The sequence below is a fragment of the Zingiber officinale genome, chromosome 5B (genome assembly GCF_018446385.1).
Source record: "Zingiber officinale cultivar Zhangliang chromosome 5B, Zo_v1.1, whole genome shotgun sequence".
Taxonomy (NCBI): domain Eukaryota; kingdom Viridiplantae; phylum Streptophyta; class Magnoliopsida; order Zingiberales; family Zingiberaceae; genus Zingiber; species Zingiber officinale.
The window spans coordinates 2,369,044-2,391,053 of record NC_055995.1 but is presented as its reverse complement, the minus strand read 5'-3'; positions in this window follow the sequence as shown (position 1 = coordinate 2,391,053).

The following is a 22,010-nucleotide window of genomic DNA, read 5'->3' as shown; positions in this document are numbered from 1 at the left end:
AAGTGGTATAAAAGGGGGAATTCTCTCCGTTGGCTAGGTAAATTCACATCTCTAATTCTGGGACTACTGTTCATCTTCTTTCTTCTTCTTTCCTCGACATCAAGAGAGATCCCTAACTTGAGCGTCGGAGGGCCTAGCCAGGGATTCCCACCCCGGTCTTAGGTCACTGACGATAGTGTTGATCGGTCTCTTGTGCGCAGGGAGCCTCGGGAGCTTGAAGGTCCGGTTTTCTCTTATTTGAACGGGGGTTTCTTCCTACTTATCAGATTTCCTTCGGTGACTTGGGTTTTCTCCCGATCCGCTTTGGGTTTCTCGGGTCAAGGTTTCACCGTCATTATCCTTCGTCATTACAGTGGGTCTCCTTCTCCCGGATCTCCTTCACGGTCAGCTTCTCAGACAGGATCAATTACCAAGTCAACAGTCGGCAGCAACGACAGCTTCGAAAATGAGTCACAGCGGCCGTAAGGGAAGCAACACGCTTGGCAGATGACGACCAGTCGTGGATCCCCAGCGGTCGGCAGTGGCGCAGTGAAGACCACGCGGAACAGATCTAAGGCAGAGGAATTTGGCCGGCTAATTGGTGCTCGGAAGAGGAGAGGAAGGGCTCTACTCAGTGATCGAAGGAAGGGCCTCGGATGGGCGGCAGGAGTCGGCCCCAATTGTAGCGATCGGAGCGACGCGAGAGGGCTGCGGCGCGTCCTGATCTCCACGGTCGAGACTGATCTAGGGCTCAAGGGAGTGGCCGGCGCTAGGGTAGAAGCCAGGAGTCGGCCCGAGGAGAGGAACGGAGACCCTCTGTTGGCTCTTGTCGGCCGGCGATGAGAAGCTCCACGTGTGGTTTGTGCCGGCAGAGGAAGAGAAGAAGAAAGATGCTTCGGCGTCGCGGAGGTTAGGGCACAGGCGGTTCGACAGGGAAGAAGAGAAGGAAAGTGAACGACTCGCATGGTTTCGGCGGGGGAAAAAGAAAACGAAGAAATAAAGAAAAGGAATTAAGAAATAAACATTTCCGCGCTAAAACGGGGTAGTCTAAACAGGTTTTTCCGGACCCCGTTTTTATCCCCGTAAACTCGTCCATACGGTCTCTGAAAAATTCCAGAAAAATTTCTAAAAATTCTGAAAAATTCCCTTATCATTATTCTCCATTTTTCGGTATTTTACATTATCAGTTCCTTATAAATTATAAACAGTTACTCACAACCAAGATGGAATGAGACAAACCATAGGAGTAGTTGTAGTGTAATTAGGTATTATTTTATCTTGACCAATAAATTACACTAGTGCACTATGAGTGTATTGAGCAGGACCATTTGAGGTAATTTCTTTTTATACTGACTATATAAAAGAACAATACCTCTGTTATTATGGAAGTGTGTACTCTTAATCATGATATAATAACAACTACATATACTTAATATTTATTTCTTTAATTTATCAAAGGGTGTGATTTAGCTCGTTAAATCAATAGGCCCAATAAGTTGGGAAATGATATTATTTATATGGTGTGTTGTTGATTATAGAATGAAATTATGCCCTAGTAATCTAGGTTGATGATGTTCCCTTGAGGAGCTCATAAGGATTATCATGTAAACCTTGCAGGTGGACTTAGTCCGACATGACAATGAAGATGAGTGGTACTACTCTTGGAGCTAGATATTAATTAAGTGAGTTGTTAGTAACTCATTTAATTAGTAGACATTCTATATCTTAAACACAGGGAGACTAACACCCTCATGATAAGAAGGAGCCCATATAGTAATATGGGATTGGTGCGGTAGTTCAATAATAACTCTTTAGTGGAATGAGATATTATTGATGAACTCGAGTTGGGTGTTCGGGGCAAACACGGGAAGCTCAAGTTCATCGGGAGACCAAAACCAATTCTTTCTCTCAGTCTCTGTCGTAGCCTCTTATTTATAAAGTCTTATACCCACCTATACCCACCTTCTTACCCATCTTTAGGTGGCTGGCCAAGCCAAGCTTGGAGCCCAAGCAAGGGTCGGCCAAGATAAGCCTTGGATGGACCAAGTGGTGGCCGGCCGTAGCTTGGAGCCCAAGCTTAGGTGGCCGACCACATGAAAAATAATAAAAGGAGTTTATTTTAAAATCTTTCCTTATGTGGAAGCCATGGTTTTAAAAGAGAAATTTAAATATTTCCTTTTATAGCTTTCTACAAAAGATTAAGAGAAAGGTTTAATATCTTTCCTTATTTATAGTTAAAAGGAAGATTTTAATTTTTGATAAAACTTTCCTTTTTTGTAACCATCCTCATGGTTTTAAAAGAGAGTTTTAAAATTTAAAATCTTTCCTTTTATAGATTTCTACAAAAGATTAAGAGAAAGATTTGATATATTTCCTTATTTGTAGTTAAAAGAAATATTTTAATTTTGGAGGAAATTTTCCTTTTTGTAATCATCCACATGTTTTAATAGAGAAATTTTAATTTATAAAAGTTTCCTTTTATAACCAACCATGAAGGGAATTTTTAAAAGAGAAATTTTTATTTTAAAATTTCCGGAAACAAATTAGGAAGTTTTAATTTTGTGTTTAAAACTTTCCTTGTTTGGAGGATTTGATATGGCAAAGAATTATAAGCAAGGTTTTATTAAATTTTCCTTTTATTTGGCAACAAAAATAAGGAAGTTTTAATTATGTTTAAAACTTTCCTTATTTGCCAAGACCAAAGAATATAAAAGAGAGGGTAGAGGTGCCTCATCTCATAACAACACATCTATTATTCCTCTCCTCTATTCCTTGGTGGTGGTCGACCCTCATCTTCTTCCTCTTCTCCTTTTCTTCTTCTTTGGTGGCCGGCGATATCAACCCTTGGAGCTTGGTTGGTGGCCGGATTTTGCTTGGAGAAGCAGTAGAGAAAGGAGGCTTTGTTTCTTAGCATCCCTTGGAGCTTGGTTGGTGGCCGAAGTTCTTCATCTCAAGGAGATTGTTGGTGGCCGAAACTTGCAAGGAGAAGAAGGAGGCTTGGGTGGATTCTTGTCTCGGTAGATCGTCGCCCACACGACGTCTGAGATAAGAAGAGGAATACGATAGAAGATCGTGAGGTCTATAAGCTACAAAAGGTATAACTAGTTATTAGTTTCCGCATCATAACTAGTTTATTCTTTTGTTTAGATCTTGAAATACCAAACACAAGAGGCTAACGATTCTAGGTTTTGGATTTATGATTCGACTTTGTGTTTCTTTTGATTTTTCGATCTTGTGATTCGATTGTTCTTAGTGGTTAAACCTAGGGTTACTATAAGGAGATTAAATATTGAATTTCATTGAAAGGATTTGTCTAGGAAGTGGTGGATGATCCTATACTCAAGAAGGCCTAGTGTCTCTCCATGTTTAACCTAGAAGCCAATCTCTGAAATAAATATTTAATCGAATTTGTAACATAGGTGGATTTGGATTAATAATGTTAAGCATCATTTACGATCCAAGTCTAAACCTCTAAGAACAGATAAGTTGAATTTGGAATCAATAATGTTAAGTTCTGTTTGTGATTCCAAATTTAATTTCTAAAGAACACAATATGTTGTCAGGAAAGGTTCAGGACTTGTACAAATTTTTTGTACAAGGGAACCGGTACGATATTCCTAGTAGCAACCAACAATTAATATCAGAGCTAGGGGTTGCCTCTGTGTGTTTGGTTTTTAGTTTAATTATGCACATGTCATACATATTTTAGGCAGGATAATAGTAGGATGTGAAAATAGATTTAACTCTGTGGTTGCAGGCATCCACGGACATGTGATTGTGTGTGATTGGACCCTCAGACATGTCGAGGGAATTTTATGTGTGTGCATGATTATATGTATTAAATATAATAGGAGCTTTATTAGTTTTAGGATTTTACATTTTTGTTTTGATCTAGATTACATGTACATTCCTTTGTGGAATATAGGATCGATATATGTAAAATTTATTTTTGTCGCGGATCGTATCCTTGCGAGGCGTGGTACTATTTGTAGACCAGAGGCGCAGCGGAAAAAGAAGCAAGATAGATGTGGCGACTAGACCTGATTGCGGTGGCTAAAGATGGCAGCGGCTAGGGTTGACAGCACACGGAGGACAGTGATGGAAAAAGTCATAATAGTTGGAAAATTATTTTTCCATATTTATTGCTTTATTTGCTGTGATGTGTGTGCGCATGGTTAAAAATTTTCATCTTAAAATAACTAAGTGTGAGAGGGATTAGTAAATAAATTCTACGGTCTCCATTACTGGGTTGTAAGTGATGCAATAAACTTACGTGTTGGCTCTGAGTGCCTCCCTCCACAACGGATGAGTTTGTTTGCAGATCACTAGATCAAACTTCCTTTATGGATAGTTATAGGAAATTATTTAGGAGCGTGTGATCTTCTCCAACTGAAGGGGCACAATCCTATTTAATGGACTAAGTATCAAGTAATGGTACACACTTAGGCACATTTAATAGTATCCTCCCCAACGGAGTTACTGCTATTATTTGTGTGACCAAAGGAATACCAACTATTAATTTTATTTATCATAAAGTTAGGATGACAAGATAATAAAATTAATGGGTAAAACCTCCTCTTACAACGTGACATGCAAAATTCACGGTGTTTTGAGGTGTTGGTAAATTTAAATAATATTGTTTAAGGAATTAATATTATTCTAAATTTAGAGCCTTGACCAAAAAGTTTTTTTTTTTGATTCTTAGGATGACTTTCAACCCACTGGCTATTATACTGAAAGAGAACAAACTTACTGGTCCCAATTATATAGATTGGAAAAGAAACCTAGACATTGTCCTAACTGCTGAAGGCTATAAGTTTGTACTGTTAGAGCTCTGCCCTAATGTGCCTAATAGTGATTCTAGTGAAGAGGAGATTGAGTATCATAAGAAATGGGTTAATACAGATGAGATGACGCAGAGTTACATTTGGCTTTTATATCAAATGTGCTGCAACATCAGCATCAGACCATGCCTACTGGCCATAACATGATGTACAAGTTCAAGGAACTCTTCGGACACTAGAATCAGGCTGACAGGCAAGACTGTATGATCTCTAGGTACTAGACTAAAAGCAGGAATGAAGAAGCCGAAAGGCAAGTGCTTCATTTGCAAGCAGTCTGGACATTTGTAGGCGGACTGTCCTCGTAGGAAGAGAAATATATGTTGGATCGAGAAGCGCTAGAGGGGGGTGAATAGCGCTCGTGGCTTTTTCGTTCGATTCATAAAATTATGGAGTTAAAACACGCAGCGGAATAAAAAACAAACACAGATAGACAGGGGAATTTACTTCGTTCGGAGCCTAGATCGACTCCTACTCGAAGGCCCGTGATCCTTGATCGCTTTCCGTGGGCAACAACTATAAGCTCGTAAAAATGTACAATAATATATTACAATTGAAAGCACTAAAACAAATTATACCGACAACAATAAAGTAGCAGAATCTGAAGCTTCGGGTTGTCGAGGGCTTGTAACAGCACTTCTGGATGTTTCTTGAGCAGCTTGTAGTGTAAGGATTGCTTGGAGTTCGTTGATGCAATAAGCTGCTCGAGACCTGCTTTTAAAGCATGCTGGAGGCACCTTGAAATCACTCCGAGGCGCCTCAGACTCAGCGAGTCAGCAGTGCAGATGAGCGAAGAACTGGTCACAACTTATCCTGCTTAAGGCGCCTTCAGATCCCTCAAAGGCGCCTCCAAGCAGCTGTCCAAGGCGCCTCTAACACCCATGGAGGCGCCTCCAGCTCCCGCGCACAGCCAGCTCATCCTTGCACCCAAGGCGCCTCCAAGCTCCATGGAGGCGCCTCGGACACTGTTCATCCGAGGTGTACTTTGTGTTTTTGGTACCTGCAAACATGTTAGTCCCAAAATACCTATAACACAAAGTTAGTACACAATAATAGTATGAATATGAAAGTTTGACAGTCTCCGGACTGTCCAGGTCTGACTTCGGATTTTCGACCGGAAACCCTAGGTCAACCCGACGCCTACTGTTCCCTCTACGGGGAATGCGTCCTCACCTACTCCACTCAGGAGATTTACCTGTTCCCAGTGCGATCCTCCAGATCGATTGGACTTTTGCTCGGTGCTCGATGCTTCCGGACTTTCTGCTGGACTTCCGCTTCCCGGCTGGTCGAGTCTTTCACCTGGTTCGCGACATCAGGACTTTCCACCTAGGGTTACCCCCCTAGGACTTTTGCCTGAAGCACTCGACCCACCAAGACTTTCCGCATAGGGTTACCACCCCCTATGACCTAGGGTTACCACCCCCTAGGGTTTTCACCTGCATAACCACAGTTAGAACTTTCCTGAAACACTTAGTCAAGCACGTTAGATCACAAACACACCTTAACTTTGAATCCTTTGCCATTATCAAAACTCAGGTTTGATCATCGGATGCTTTCCGCACCAACAATCTCCCCCTTTTTGATTATGGCAACCCAAATTCAAAGTTAAGTTAAAACAAATGCATAAATATATCAAAAGGTTTAAGTGAGCAAGCTTAAGTACATAAATTCAAATAAAAGCATAACTTAAGCTAACACTTAAACTTTGTGAAGCTCCCCCTTAATACAGGGCTTCCTTTTACTTTTGAATTAGATAGATTTTTACTTTTGAATTTCCTACTCTCCCCCTTTGCCATTTATCAAAAAATAAGTCAATTATCAATTTTTCTTTTTGACCTAAACTTTTGAAAGCAATGAGTTAAAATTTTGCAAAACTATAAAGAATTTAATAAAGTTACTTAGTTAAGCCTTTTGCAAACACTGAATTTTGAAAATGTAGCTTAAGTTTAAAGAGGTACTTAGCTTAATTTGAAAAAATAATTTTTAAAAAATATGAGTAAGAATTTATTTAAATTTTAGGACGAAGAGAGAGTAGCTAAAAATTTAGGTTATTTATTCAGTTGGTCCTTAAGTCTAAGCATGAGTCAAGTTAAATAGCAATCAAATTATCTAATTGGTTTTGATCAGGTATCAGAGCCCTAAAGTACAAGCATGCTTAATCTTATAATCTCCATTTGAAAATTTTTTCGAAAGATATTTAATTAAATTTGAAAAGATCTTCAAAAGTTACTTGATAATTAGCTTGACTCCGTTCACTCCCTCTTAATTAATGCAAACATGAATCCCTAGGGTCCTAGAGTCCAAGCATGTATAAAATATAATAGGTTTTTTATATTTTGTCTAATTTTCCATCTTACGCATTCTAGATTTTCAGGCATGTTTAGCATATGAGTGAGTGTCAGAAAAAGTTAACTTTATCAATAAAACTATTGAAAATATAAGTTTGAATTTCAAATTAGTAAATATTAAACTTTGAGATTATAGTAAAAATTAATTAGAGTTAACATTTGCAATCATAATTTTATAATATGATTTGAGAATTAAAGATTTTTAAACCCTTTTAAATTAATTAATATTTTGTAATTAATTGAATAATATTTTGAAATTATTTTCAAAAATTTTTAAATGATTCTGAAATGAATTTTCAAAAGATTTTTGAAATGAATTTTCAAAGGATTTTTCAAATAATTTTTAAATGATTTTGAAATTGATTTTTTTTAAAAATAATTTTGAAATTGTTTTTGAAAAGTTTTATTTTTTTAAATAATTTTGAAAAGATTTTTAAAGTAATTTTGAAATTGATTTTGAAAAGATTTTAAAATATTTTTGAAAAGATTTTTAAAGTAATTTTGAAAGTGATTTTGAAAATATTTTAAAATAAATTTTAAAGATTTTACAAATAATTTTGAAATTAAGTTTTAAAAGATTTTTAAATAATTTTTAAAATATTTTTCAAATAATTTTGAAATTAAGTTTTAAAAGATTTTTCAAATAATTTTTAAAAGAATTTTCAAATAATTTTGAAATTAAGTTTTAAAAGTTTTTTAAAATATTTTTAAAAGATTTTTCAAATAATTTTGAAATTAAGTTTTAAAATATTTTTCAAATAATTTTGAAATTAAGTTTTAAAAGATTTTAAAATGATTTTTAAAAGATTTTTCAAATAATTTTGAAATTAAGTTTTAAAAGATTTTTCAAATAATTTTGAAATTAAGTTTTAAAAGATTTTAAAAGATTTTTCAAATAATTTTGAAATTAAGTTTAAAAAGTTTTTTAAAAAATTTTTAAAAGATTTTTCAAATAATTTTGAAATTAAGTTTTAAAAGATTTTAAAATGATTTTTAAAAGATTTTTCAAATAATTTTGAAATTAAGTTTTTAAAAAGTTTTTTAGAATAATTTTGAAATATTTTGAAAATATTTTTAAAGGAGTTTTGAAATTAAGTTTTAAAAGATTTTTAAAATGATTTTAAAAAGATTTTTGAACTAATTTTGAAATTAAGTTTTAAAAGATTTTAAAAAGATTTTAAAAAGATTTTTAAAAGAATTTTAATAGATTTTTCAAATAATTTTGAAATTAAGTTTTAAAAGTTTTTTAAAAGATTTTTCAAATAATTTTGAAATTAAGTTTTAAAAGATTTTTGAAATGATTTTTAAAGTTATAATTAAAAAAAAATTTAGAAAAATAATTTTGAGTTAATTTCATTTGAAAAAATAATATTAATTACGAATTTAATTAAAATTTGAATTAATTATAATTATGAATTTAATTTTGAATTTGAATTTCCATTCCTTAGTCATCTCACCCGATCTAAATTTTCAATCAGGGAATCTTATAATTTTTGTGAGATGAATTATGGTTCAATTTTAGGGTTTGGTTTAACTTTGTGTTAGATTCAGGTTTAGCTTTGGGTTCAACAAGTAGACATTTTTTGGATAAACTTCTGGGCTATGGTGAGTTACAAGGACATCATTAAAGTAACCATGCTTTCGAGGTTTTCCAAATAGTCCTACCCGTTGAACTTAGTACAAAACCTTGGTCTAACTAGTTAGGATCCATAAAGGGTAGCTTCGGTCAGTTCCACTTAGCCAAATGCACCAGGTCGAAGTCATATCTTCCTAGACATGCGATGACTAAGTTTCCCCAACATACTATCATCCAATACTTCACCAGTACCGTGGGTCAAGTTAAACTTAGCCCATTTTAATCTATCCTTAATTACCCTGCTGGGTAGTCTACTCTTGGTTACCCTTATCGGGTCGATTAAGTTCGGAGGTGCCAGCTATTCTGGAGCCTTCCTTTGGATTTTAATTTGATTTAATTTGATTTTAATTTGATTTGACTTTAATTTAATTTGACTTTTAAGTTTATTTAATTTGATTTTTGATTTTATTTGTTAAGATAATTATTTATTTATTAAGATGAATTTCATTATTTATTTATTAATTAAAATAATTTTTCTTTTTGCTCCCCCTGGATCATAGCCTCGATAAGGTCTATCAAGGTAATAGACTTGATCCTTGGGGACCCAATATTGACCAAGTCCAACTTGATTGACCAAGTTGGACTTAGGTACCCATGCTTGGATTATCTTTCTATTATTTCTATTTACTAATGATAAATACGATTTGTATTTTCTTTTAGTTTTAAATCCAAGTCCGGATTTGTTGTAAACGACTCGTTGTTTTCCAAGAATCAGATCCAGATTCTTGGAACCCAAGGTGAACTAGTTCAACGTGTCCTTGAGTTCTTTAACTTGAGTTTTCAAATTGGAATTTTCTTCCTCAAGTTGTTGGACTTGAGTTGAACTTCCAATTTGAACTGACTCAGTTAAGGGACTTGAGTTAGTCACTTTTTTAAGGGTTGTTACCTCCTTTAGAAGTGACTTGACCCGGACGTTAGATTTGGCCAACTTCTTAAGCAAGTAAGGAATTAAGTTTTCCGAATTATCTAGGTTAATACTAGACATTATAGAACTTACAATGGGTTTGGGTCCTTCAGAAACGGATACGGATCCGTGGCTTCGCTCGGGCTCGGTGTCTGATTCATTCTCGGTTTCAGATTCAAGCTCGGACTCAATTTCGGCAACATGTGCTAGTACTGGTAGAGTGAGGAGGCTTGCTTGTTCTTCTTCATCGGATTCAGATTCGTCTGATGACTCGGACCATGTTGCCTTTAACCCTTTCTTCGTCTTGCTTGTACCTACAAATGACGCAACACCTTTCTCGGCCGGAGTAGTATTAGTTTGCTCAAATAATTCGTTAATTAAAACATGCTTACTTACTTGGGTGCCTTCGTGTAACTGAATTAGATTCTCCCACAGCTCCCTGGCGCTTGAGAATGGGCCGGCGTGATTCAGCTCCTTATTTGTTAAGCCGCACTGAAGTGTATACGTTGCTTTTGCGTTTGATTCTATCTTTTTGATAAGGTTCGCGTCCCAGTTCTCGTACGGTAGTGGTATGCTGGCGCCGTCAGTTGGTATTTCGAGCCCGGTCTTGGTGATCATCCAGACATCGAACTCGGTTTGTAGGTACGACTCCATTCGGCCTTTCCAGTAGCCAAAGTCTTCGCCGGAGAAGAGCGGTGGTCGAGTGGTGCTATAGCCTTCTTGGAGAGCCATTGAATCTTGCACGAAAAAGTGAGCAAAAAACTTGTTCCAGGACTTAATCCTGGATTAGTAGTGTGGTAGAAGGATAGAAATAGAAATTTAGGAGTTTCGAGAAAAAATAATAAAATAATAATAAAATATTTAAAAAATATTATTTCAAATTTTGCCAAATTCAATATTTTATCAATACTAATAAACCATGAAAGGATGAAAATGAATTTTTCAAAAATAATTTTGGAGGGAAAAAATGAAAGGCGTAAGGTTTTATTTTTACCCTATAAGAGCGAAAAAGCGACGGAAAAAAAATGCTCGAATGATAGTTGTACCAATTCAGAGCAACCCCGCTCTGACACCAATTGTTGGATCGAGAAGCGCTAGAGGGGGGGTGAATAGCGCTCGTGACTTTTTTGTTCGATTCGTAAAATTATCGGAGTTAAAACACGCAGCGGAATAAAAAATAAACACAGAGACACAGGGGAATTTACTTCGTTCGGAGCCTAGATCGACTCCTACTCGAAGGCCCGCGATCCTTGATCGCTTTCCGTGGGCAACAACTATAAGCTCGTAAAAATGTACAATAATATATTACAATTGAAAGCACTAAAACAAATTATACTGACAACAATAAAGTAGCAGAATCTGAAGCTCCGGGTTGTCGGGGGCTTGTAACAGCACTTTTGGATGTTTCTTGAGCAGCTTGTAGCGTAAGGATTGCTTGGAGTTCATTGATGCAATAAGCTGCTCGAGACATGCTTTTAAAGCATGCTGGAGGCGCCTTGAAATCACTCCGAGGCGCCTCAGACTCAGCGAGTCAGGCGTGCAGATGAGCGAAGAACTGGTCACAACTTATCCTGCTTAAGGCGCCTTCAGATCCCTCAAAGGCGCCTCCAAGCAGCTGTCCAAGGCGCCTCTAACACCCATGGAGGCGCCTCCAACTCCCGCACACAGCCAGCTCATCCTTGCACCCAAGGCGCCTCCAAGCTCCATGGAGGCGCCTCGGACACTGTTCATCCGAGGTGTACTTTGTGTTTTTGGTACCTGCAAACATGTTAGTCCCAAAATACCTATAACACAAAGTTAGTACACAATAATAGTATGAATATGAAAGTTTGACAGTCTCCGGACTGTCCAGGTCTGACTTCGGATTTTCGACCGGAAACCCTAGGTCAACCCGACGCCTACTGTTCCCTCTACGGGGAATGCGTCCTCACCTACTCCACTCAGGAGATTTACCTGTTGCCAGTGCGATCCTCCAGATCGATTGGACTTTTGCTCGGTGCTCGATGCTTCCAGACTTTCTGCTGGACTTCCGCTTCCCGGCTGGTCCAGTCTTTCACCTGGTTCGCGACATCAGGACTTTCTGTTGGAGCAATCCCAATGGTCCGCGGGACCATGTGTTTTGGTGTTTGGGCAAAAGGTTTAAGTTAGGTTTACCCTTGTTATTTGATATGTGTACTTGAGTTGTGCAGGACTGCAGGTGACACATGTGACTCAGGTTGACGGCTTCGGGTCCGGTGAAGGATGGAGCATCCGAGGGACCATGGACAAAGCAGCAAGGACAATGGCCGAGGGAAGCGACTTCGAGGCATACGCGAAGGATGGCATTGGAGACAAGCCGCGGGCTTGGATGCATCCGAGGGACGAGAGCCAAAGGAAGTAGGCTTGAAGGCAAGAGGTCAAGGCTGCAAAGAAGAGTCAAATGAGTCGTGAGGGTACGAGTGCATGAGAGATTGTACTCGGAGTAAAATCCTAGTTTTAGGGTTTTTACTGTAGCGGTACTGTAGCAGTACTGTAGCGCACTGTAGCAGTTACTGTAGCGTACTGTAGCAGTCGACTGGTGTATGGACCAGTCGACTGGTGCAAGGACCAGTCGACTGGTAACGGGCAAATCAGGTTCTGATTTGTTCCAAGCTCTATAAGAAGGAGCTTGGTATGGCCGGCCAAGGCGACGAAATTAGACTTGGTTAAGGTCTAATTAGTAGTCTACAAGTGCTCAAGTGTTTGTGGAATCCAAGAGGTCTTGGTGTGTTGTGGTGAGGTTTCTCCACCCACAAGGAGCGACTTGAGATATCCGGAGTTTGCCGGGGGCTAATCCACCGACGGATAGGGATCGTCCACCTTACGGACAGCCGTGGAGTAGGAGCATCATCTCCGAACCACGTTAAATGAACGTGTTATTGGTTTGCTAGTTCTTTTCTTTGTCTTTAGCTTTTGTATTCGTTATTAGTATTTGTATTTCCGCTTGCGCACTAACGAATACGTAGGAAGCGTGTTTTGGGGGTGCCGTCTATCCAACCCCCCTTCAAGCCGGCCACCGATCCTCCAACAAGTGGTATCAGAGCGAGGCCGCTCTCCATTGGACTAACCGCCAAGGAAGCAAAGATGACCGGCTTGATTGAACCGCCAAAGCTTGAAGGTAGAAGCTTATGGGACATCACATATTGGATGATGAAGATGGAGGTCTTCTTCAACACGGATTGGAACACCATGATGGTGGTCAAAGAGCCGTTTGAAGTCCCGAAGGACAAGAAAGGGAAGAAGCTCCGACCACGACATTGGACGGAGGAGCAAACCTCTCGGTCAAAGGCAAACGACAAGGTAATATCTATATTAATTGATATTTTGCCTTATGACGTAATGAGCCTTGTAGGTAAATACGAGAACGCCCACGAGTTGTGGAGCAAGGTAAAGAAAGTTCTAGGAGAAGAACTTTTGCCTACACATGATGAGATAGAGCCCAAGGAGATGGGCTTAGTAGCTCAAGAAGAGGAGGAGGAGCAACCGGAAGTTGAGTCATGCTCAACATCCGAGGAGGAGAAGGAAGATGAAGCATCATCAACATCCTCAACGGTTGAAGAAGAATCCAAGACGGATGAAGAAGAGGTCTTGGAGGTCAACCTAGTGAGCACCTCCACCGAAGTCAAGTCAAAGGACCATATCATTTGCTTCGGTTGCAATGAAAAAGGGCACTACAAGAGTAGATGTCCTATGGGTAAGAAAGAGGTAAATTCTAAACCCATTCAAGTTGATTTGAATACTAATGTGGGTTGTAGAAATGATGGTGCCAAGAAGAAGAAGGAGAAGAAGCACATTAGATGCTTCACTTGTGGTGAAATAGGGCACTACCACACCAAATGCCCAAAGAAGAAAGAGCTCAAGAAGTTGGCGCATTTGAAGATGTGGGAGAAGAAGTGGAGGAAGAATGGAGGCTCGAGTCAAGGGGGAGCTCCAAAGGTAAAGGGTAAGGTAAACCCTAATTTAAATTTGAAGTCAAATTTAAATTCCTCCATGCATGCTAGGAATAATTCTTATTATTTACCCATGCAAAATTTTGGATTTAAGTATCATGATAGGAATAGGGTTAATGTAGATCAAAACCCTAGGAGGCCAATTCATGAAAAACCTAGGAATAGTAGACCTAAGGAGGCCCAAGGCATTAATCCCAAGAAGGGGAGACATATGCCTAGAAAGGGTAGGTCTAGGAATGTCCAAGGTGGACATGTTGACTCTAGGTTTAGGAACCTAGAAAGGGAGAATCAAGCTTTGAAGGCAAAGCTTGATGGTTTAGAGAAATTCCTTAAGAGATTCACTATTGGATCTAAGGGATTAAATATGGTGTTGGGGAGTCAAAAACCCAACAATGATAGATCGGGTTTGGGATACCGATCTAGTGTCTCCAAGGTTAAAAGGAGACCATGTGCTAGGGTGGCACATGATAAGGGCAAGGGAGAGTCATCTAAAGCCAATGAGAAGAAATATGCTAGAGTTGCATATGATTATGGCAAGGATGATATGTCCAAGGTCAAGAAGATAAGGAGATCTTCTAAGGGACATCATTGTGGTTTGGCCACAATAGATGAGTCACCTAGGGAGGTGGCTAAGGTTAAGAGCTCTAGGGGGAGCTCCAAGAGTCAATTTGGGACCCATGGCCAATGGATCTCAGGTGGGTTCTACTTGGGGGTCTAGAGGAGCCATGGAGTGTGCCAAATGGTTTAGAGACGGATTTGAGTCTCAAACCTAGGGATTTGGCACACATGGATTGTGTTTCATGCAAGAAATATGACATTTGGGGTCATATAGCATGATAATTGGTTTTGGATGTATAGATGCCATATAAACCAATGCTAGGGATGCATTGTGGGTTGGTATGGGCAAATACATCAAAAGGAAGCCAAAACTAGGACTTTAGGTCAAGGTTCAATTGAACCATTTAGCTAGTTTTGGATTTTGTGTCAATCTTGGGATTTGTGATAGATACATTTTGTAATGTATTTTTCCCAAGTAGACAAGGGTACAATAGACCTCTCCAGAAAATTTGGGAATTTTTGGAGGTCTAGGGAATTACTGGTGCATTTCTGAAGTTGGCCTGAAAAGGCTGATTTTTTCAGAAAAAGGGTACCAGTCGACTGGTGCAGATACCAGTCGACTGGTAACAGTGTTTTTGAGCACAGAATGTCTCTGTAAGCTCATTTTGTCGATACCAGTCGACTGGTGCCGATACCAGTCGACTGGTAACAGTAGATTTCGACTACAGAATGCTTCTGTAAGGTTCTGTCGAAGGGGGCAGTCGACTGGCACTTGGGGCAGTCGACTGATACCAGCCTGAAAGTGTTTTTCAGCGCTGTTCTTGACCATGTCAACTCACTTAGATGTATGGGATCCAAGAGGGATTAATACATGAGTTTAGGGTCAGTTAGATGATAAGTTTTCAACAATTGGGATATTGTTGGAGAACTTTTTGGATGTTAGGCAAAGGGGGAGAAGTAAGGTTTAAATAGGGAAAACCTTAAGTGCCTTTGTGTAGGGGGAGCCTTGGGATAGGTTCTTAAAAAGCCCGTGGTAAAATCCTAGCTCATTGGGGAGTTTAGGTGTAGGGGGAGCCTTGGGATAGGTTCTTAAAAAGCCCTGTGGGAAAATCCTAGCTCAATGGGGAGCGTAGGTGTAGGGGGAGCCTTGTGATAGGTTCTAATGCATGTTTGCATTTTGATTTGGCGGTTGCCAAGTGTGTAGCCTTGGCAACGTAAGTCCATTTGGCGGTGTAAGTCCAAGTGTGTAGCCTTGGCAACGTAAGTCCATTCGGCGGTTGCCAAGTGTGTAGCCTTGGCAATGTAAGTCCATTCGGCGGAGTAAGTCCAAGTGTGTAGTCTTGGCATCGTAAGTCCATTGTTTTTAGCATGTTTATTTGCTATATGTTTTCCCTAACTTAAACGTATTGCCAAACACCAAAAAGGGGGAGATTGTTGGAGCAATCCCAATGGTCCGCGGGACCATGTGTTTTGGTGTTTGGGCAAAAGGTTTAAGTTAGGTTTACCCTTGTTATTTGATATGTGTACTTGAGTTGTGCAGGACTGCAGGTGACACATGTGACTCAGGTTGACGGCTTCGGGTCCGGTGAAGGATGGAGCATCCGAGGGACCATGGACAAAGCAGCAAGGACAATGGCCGAGGGAAGCGACTTCGAGGCATACGCGAAGGATGGCATTGGAGACAAGCCGCGGGCTTGGATGCATCCGAGGGACGAGAGCCAAAGGAAGTAGGCTTGAAGGCAAGAGGTCAAGGCTGCAAAGAAGAGTCAAATGAGTCGTGAGGGTACGAGTGCATGAGAGATTGTACTCGGAGTAAAATCCTAGTTTTAGGGTTTTACTGTAGCGGCACTGTAGCGCACTGTAGCAGTTACTGTAGCGTACTGTAGCAGTCGACTGGTGTATGGACCAGTCGACTGATGCACTGTAGCAGAGCCGTTGAGATAGCCGTTGGGCTGGCACCAGTCGACTGGTGCAAGGACCAGTCGACTGGTAACGGGCAAATCAGGTTCTGATTTGTTCCAAGCTCTATAAGAAGGAGCTTGGTATGGCCGGCCAAGGCGACGAAATTAGACTTGGTTAAGGTCTAATTAGTAGTCTACAAGTGCTCAAGTGTTTGTGGAATCCAAGAGGTCTTGGTGTGTTGTGGTGAGGTTTCTCCACCCACAAGGAGCGACTTGAGATAGCCGGAGTTTGCCGGGGGCTAATCCACCGACGGATAGGGATCGTCCACCTTACGGACAGCCGTGGAGTAGGAGCATCATCTCCGAACCACGTTAAACGAACGTGTTATTGGTTTGCTAGTTCTTTTCTTTGTCTTTAGCTTTTGTATTCGTTATTAGTATTTGTATTTCCGCTTGCGCACTAACGAATACGTAGGAAGCGTGTTTTGGGGGTGCCGTCTATCCAACCCCCCTTCAAGCCGGCCACCGATCCTCCAACACTTTCCACCTAGGGTTACCCCCCTAGGACTTTTGCCTGAAGCACTCGACCCACCAAGACTTTCCGCATAGGGTTACCACCCCCTATGACCTAGGGTTACCACCCCCTAGGGTTTTCACCTGCCTAACCACAGTTAGGACTTTCCAGAAACACTTAGTCAAGCACGTTAGATCACAAACACACCTTAACTTTGAATCCTTTGCCATTATCAAAACTCAGGTTCAATTGTCGGATGCTTCCCGCACCAATACAATATAGGTATATCTTTTTCTCTAGTAGTTGAAACATGTTTAGTGGTGTTATCTACCGGTACCTGGCGTATAGAACCACTGATCATGTCTGCAAATCTTTACAAGGGTTTCAGGAAACCTGACAACATGAAGGAAAAATCACTGTTTACATGGGCACTGCTATTGAAGTAGCAGCTATTGTAGTGGGAGATGTTTATAGGAATAAAATATGGATTTTGAGAAATTATCTTTACGTACCAAGTTTTAGAAAGAACTTGATATTCTTTCTCTTTTGATAACAAAGTTGTTATCAAGGAAAAAGGAGAAGTTATCCGTTCTGATACGTTGGTTGACAATTTATATATTCTAAATTCAATAACTCCCACAAAGCAACAACTGGAAATTAATAACACATATTCTAATTCTAATAAGAGAAAGGAACTTTCGGAAATGAACCAAACATATCTTTGACATCTAAGGCTTGGTCATATTAACTTGAGTAGGATTCAAAGGCTAATAGCCGATGGACTCTTGGGTTCATTAGTGTTGGAAAACTTTCCAACTTACGAATCTTGCTTGGGAGGTAAAATAACCAAGAGACCTTTTAAGGGCAAGGGGTATAGAGCCAAAGATGTGTTAGAACTTGTTCATTCTGATTTGTGTGGTCCTATGTCTATCCAGATGAGAGGTGGTTTCGAATACTTTGTCTCTTTTATAGATGATTATTCGAGATATGGATACATTTACTTGATGCGCCGCAAGTCTGAATGCTTTGATAAGTTCAAAGAGTATAAGGCTGATGTGGAGAAACGTCATGGTAAAAGTATCAAGACACTACGGTCTGATCGTGGTGGCGAATACCTCTTTGGAGAGTTTAGGAATTACTTATCAGAGGTCAGGATTCAATCTCAATTGTCTGCACCTGGTACACCCCAACAGAATGGTGTGGTAGAAAGAAGGAATAGAACTCTTATGGAAATAGTTAGATCGATGATGAGTTATTCAGAATTACCAGATTCGTTTTAGGGATATGCTCTAGAAACAGCAGTGTACATTCTGAATATGGTACCTTCTAAATTAGTACCCTCTACTCCCATGGAATTATGGAATAGGCATAAGCCTAGTCTGAGTCATATTCGGATATGGGATAGTCCAGCACATGTGCTAAAGGGAGATACTGACAAGTTGGAATCACGTACAGAAGTTTGTCTGTTTGTAGGATATCCTAAGGGAACGAAAGGTGGTTTGTTTTATAATCCTAAAAATCAGAAGATCATTGTTAGCACCAATGCTCGATTTTTAGAGAAAGATTATGTAATAAACCATAAGCCCATGAGTGAAATTGTTCTAGAAGAAATGAGAGAGGACATGCCTACTTTAGTACCAACAGTGCAAGATTAAATATCACAAGAAACTGCAACACGTATCACAAATGATACACAACAACAGACAGTGCCTCGTCGTAGTGGGAGGGTTGTTAGGCAACCTGAAAGATTCATATTTTTGGAAGAGTCATCAAACTTGATCCCTGGTGAACATAAACCTGATCCCCAGACATATGATGAAGCACTCCAAGATAAAGATGCAGTATCTTGTCAAAGAGCGATGAATTCTGAAATAGAATCTATATATTCTAATAAGGTCTGGGAGCTTGTAGAACCACCAAATGGTGTAAAAGTCGTTGGATGTAAGTGGATCTACAAAAGGAAAAGAGGGACAGATGAGAAGGTGGAAACCTTCAAAGCAAGGCTTGTTGCGAAGGGGTACACTCAGAAAGAGGGAATCGATTATAAGAAAACATTTTCATCGGTGGTCATGCTTAAGTCTATCCAGATACACTTATCTATTGCCACTCATATGGATTATGAGGTTTGGCAAATGGATGTCAAGACAACTTTCCTTAACGGAAGTCTTGAAGAGAACATCCATATAAAGCAACCAGAGGGGTTCCTAGCAAAGGGCAAAGAGCATCTAGTTTGTAAGCTCAATCGGTCAATTTATGGACTGAAGCAAGCTTCAAGATCTTGGAACATCCAGTTTAATGAAGTAATCCAGTCATATGAATTTATTCAGTGTCCGGATGAGTCTTGTGTATACAAGAAGTGTGATGGAAATGTGATGGTATTTCTTGTACTATACGTAGATGACATTTTTGATAGTTGGAAACAATATAAAAATATTGTCGGAAGTAAGAGTATGGTTGTCCAAGCAATTCGATATGAATGTCTTGGGTGAATGCACACATTCTCGGGATCAAAGTAATAAGGGATCACAAGAAAAGAATGTTGTGCTTATCCCGAGCTTCATATATCGATACTATCCTAGCTCGTTTTAGCACGCAAGACTCCATGAAAGGTTTTTGTACCTTTTGGGCATGGAGTATATTTATCTAAAGAGATGTCTCCGAAGATATCAAAAGAGATAGAAGAAATGAAAGCAATTCCTTATGCTTCAGCTATAGGAAGCCTAATGTATGTTATGCACGAGACCAGATATCTGTTTTGCCATGGGCATGATTAGCAGATATCAAAGTAACCTAGGATCGGGACACTGGACTGCCGTAAAGCATATATTAAAGTACCTTAGAGGGACTAGAGATTATATGCTAGTTTACTAGGTAGATGATTTGCTCCCTATGAGATACACGAATTTTGACTTCCAATCAGATAGGGACAATAGTAAGTCGACCTCAGGGTTTTGTGTTTACTTTAGGAGGTAAAGCCATAACAATGGAGGAGTGTTAAGCATAGATGCTTTTCGGACTCCACCATGGAAGCTGAGTATGTGGCAACCTATGAGACATCCATAGAAGCTGTATGGCTCAGAAACTTCATGATGGACTTAGATGTGATTCCTAATTTACCCAAAAATTATTACAGTGTATTGTGATAATAAGTGGTGCAGTAGCAAACTTGAAGGAACCACGAGCCCATAAGGCAAGTAAACACATAGAGCGCAAGTCCCACCCAATACGAGACATCGTATAACGAGAAAAAGTTGTTGTCGCCTATATTGCATCATATGATAACCTGGAAGATCCTTTCACTAAGGCCCTTAAGGCAAGAGCTTTTGATGGGAATATTGAGGGGGTGAGAATCAGATGTATGGCAGGATGTATGGCAGCATAGTCTTTTAGTATAAGTGGGAGATTGTTGGAATGTATACTAAAAGCCTAGCTTTTTGTATAAACATTTATTTAGAAATAAGAATCATATTGGTCAAATGTCAACATTTATACTAAGTGTAGTTGTTCAATTAATTTATATGGTAGATAACATGGTGTGTGGTGTCATACACAGAAAATCATGTTATCAGTTCCTTATAAATTATAAACAGTTGCTCACAACCAAGATGGAATGGGACAAGCCATAGGAGTGGTTATAGTGTAATTAAGTATTAGTTTATCTTAACTAATAAATTACACTAGTACACTATGAGTGTATTGAGCAGGACCATTTGAGGTAGTTTCTTTTTATACTGACTATATAAAAGAACAATACCTCTGTTATTATGGAAGTGTGTACTCTTAATCATGATATAATAACAATCACATATACTTAATATTTATTTCTTTAATTTATCAAAGGGTTGGATTTAACTCGTTAAATCAATAGGCCCGATAAGTTGGGAAATGATATTATTTATATGGTGCGTTGTTGATTATAGAATGAAATTGTGTCATAGTAATCTAGGTTGATGATGTCCCCTTAAGGAGCTCATAAGAATTGTCATGTAAACCCTGCAGGTGAATTTAGTCCGGAATGACAAAGAAGATGAGTGATACTACTCTTGTAGCTAGATATTAATTAAGTGAGTTGTTAATAACTCATTTAATTAGTATGCATTCTATATCTTAAACACAGGGAGACTAACACCCTCATGATAAGAAGGAGCCCATATAGTAATATGGGATTGGTGCGGTAGTTCAATAATAACTCTTTAGTGGAATGAGATATTATTGATGAACTCGAGTTGGGTGTTCAGGGCGAACACGGGAAGCTCAAGTTTATCGGGAGACCAAAACCAATTCCTCCTCTCGGTCCCTGTCGTAGCCTCTTATTTATAAAGTCTTATACCCACCTATACCCACATTCTTACCCATCCTTAGGTGGCCGGCCAAGCCAAGTTTGGAGCCCAAGCAAGGGCCGGCCAAGATAAGCCTTGGATGGACCAAGTGGTGGTCGACCCTAGCTTGGAGCCCAAGCTTAGGTGGGCGGCCACATAAAAAATAATAAAAGGAGTTTATTTTAAAATCTTTCCTTATGTGGAAGCCATGGTTTTAAAAGAGAGTTTAAAATTTAAATCTTTCCTTTTATAGCTTTCTACAAAAGATTAAGAGAAAAGTTTGATATCTTTCCTTATTTGTAGTTAAAAGGAAGATTTTAATTTTTGATAAAATTTTCCTTTTTTGTAACTATCCTCATGGTTTTAAAAGAGAGTTTTAAATTTTAAAATCTTTCCTTTTATAGATTTCTACAAAAGATTAAGAGAAAGATTTGATATATTTCCTTATTTGTAGTTAAAAGGAAGATTTTAATTTTGGAGAAAATTTTCCTTCTTGTAATCATCCACATGTTTTAATAGAGAAATTTTAATTTATAAAAATTTCCTTTTATAACCAACCATGAAGGGAATTTTTAAAAGAGAAATTTTTATTTTAAAATTTCTGGAAACAAATTAGTGTTGGTGCGGGAAGCATCTGACGATCCAACCGGTGTTTTGATTATGTTAAAGGGTTCAAGTTAAGTTGGTTTGTGATCTAATGTATGTGAATAAGTTTGCAGAAAAGTCCTAACTGCGGTTAGGCAGGTTGAAAACCCTAGGGGGTGGTAACTCTAGGTCCTACGGGGTGGTAACCCTAGGTCCTAGGGGGTGGTAACCCTAGGTCTTAGGGGGTGATAACCCTAGGTGGAGGAAAACCCTAAGGGGCGACAATCTTAGGTCCTAGGGGGTGGTAACCCTAGGTGGAGAAAAACCCTAGGGGGTGGTAACCCTAGATCCTAGGGGGTGGTAACCCTAGGCAGAAAGTCCAGTCGGTTTGGAGGACCGGACTGATATCAGGTAATCTCTCTTGAGGGGAGTAGGTGAGGGCGTGTTCCCCGGAAGA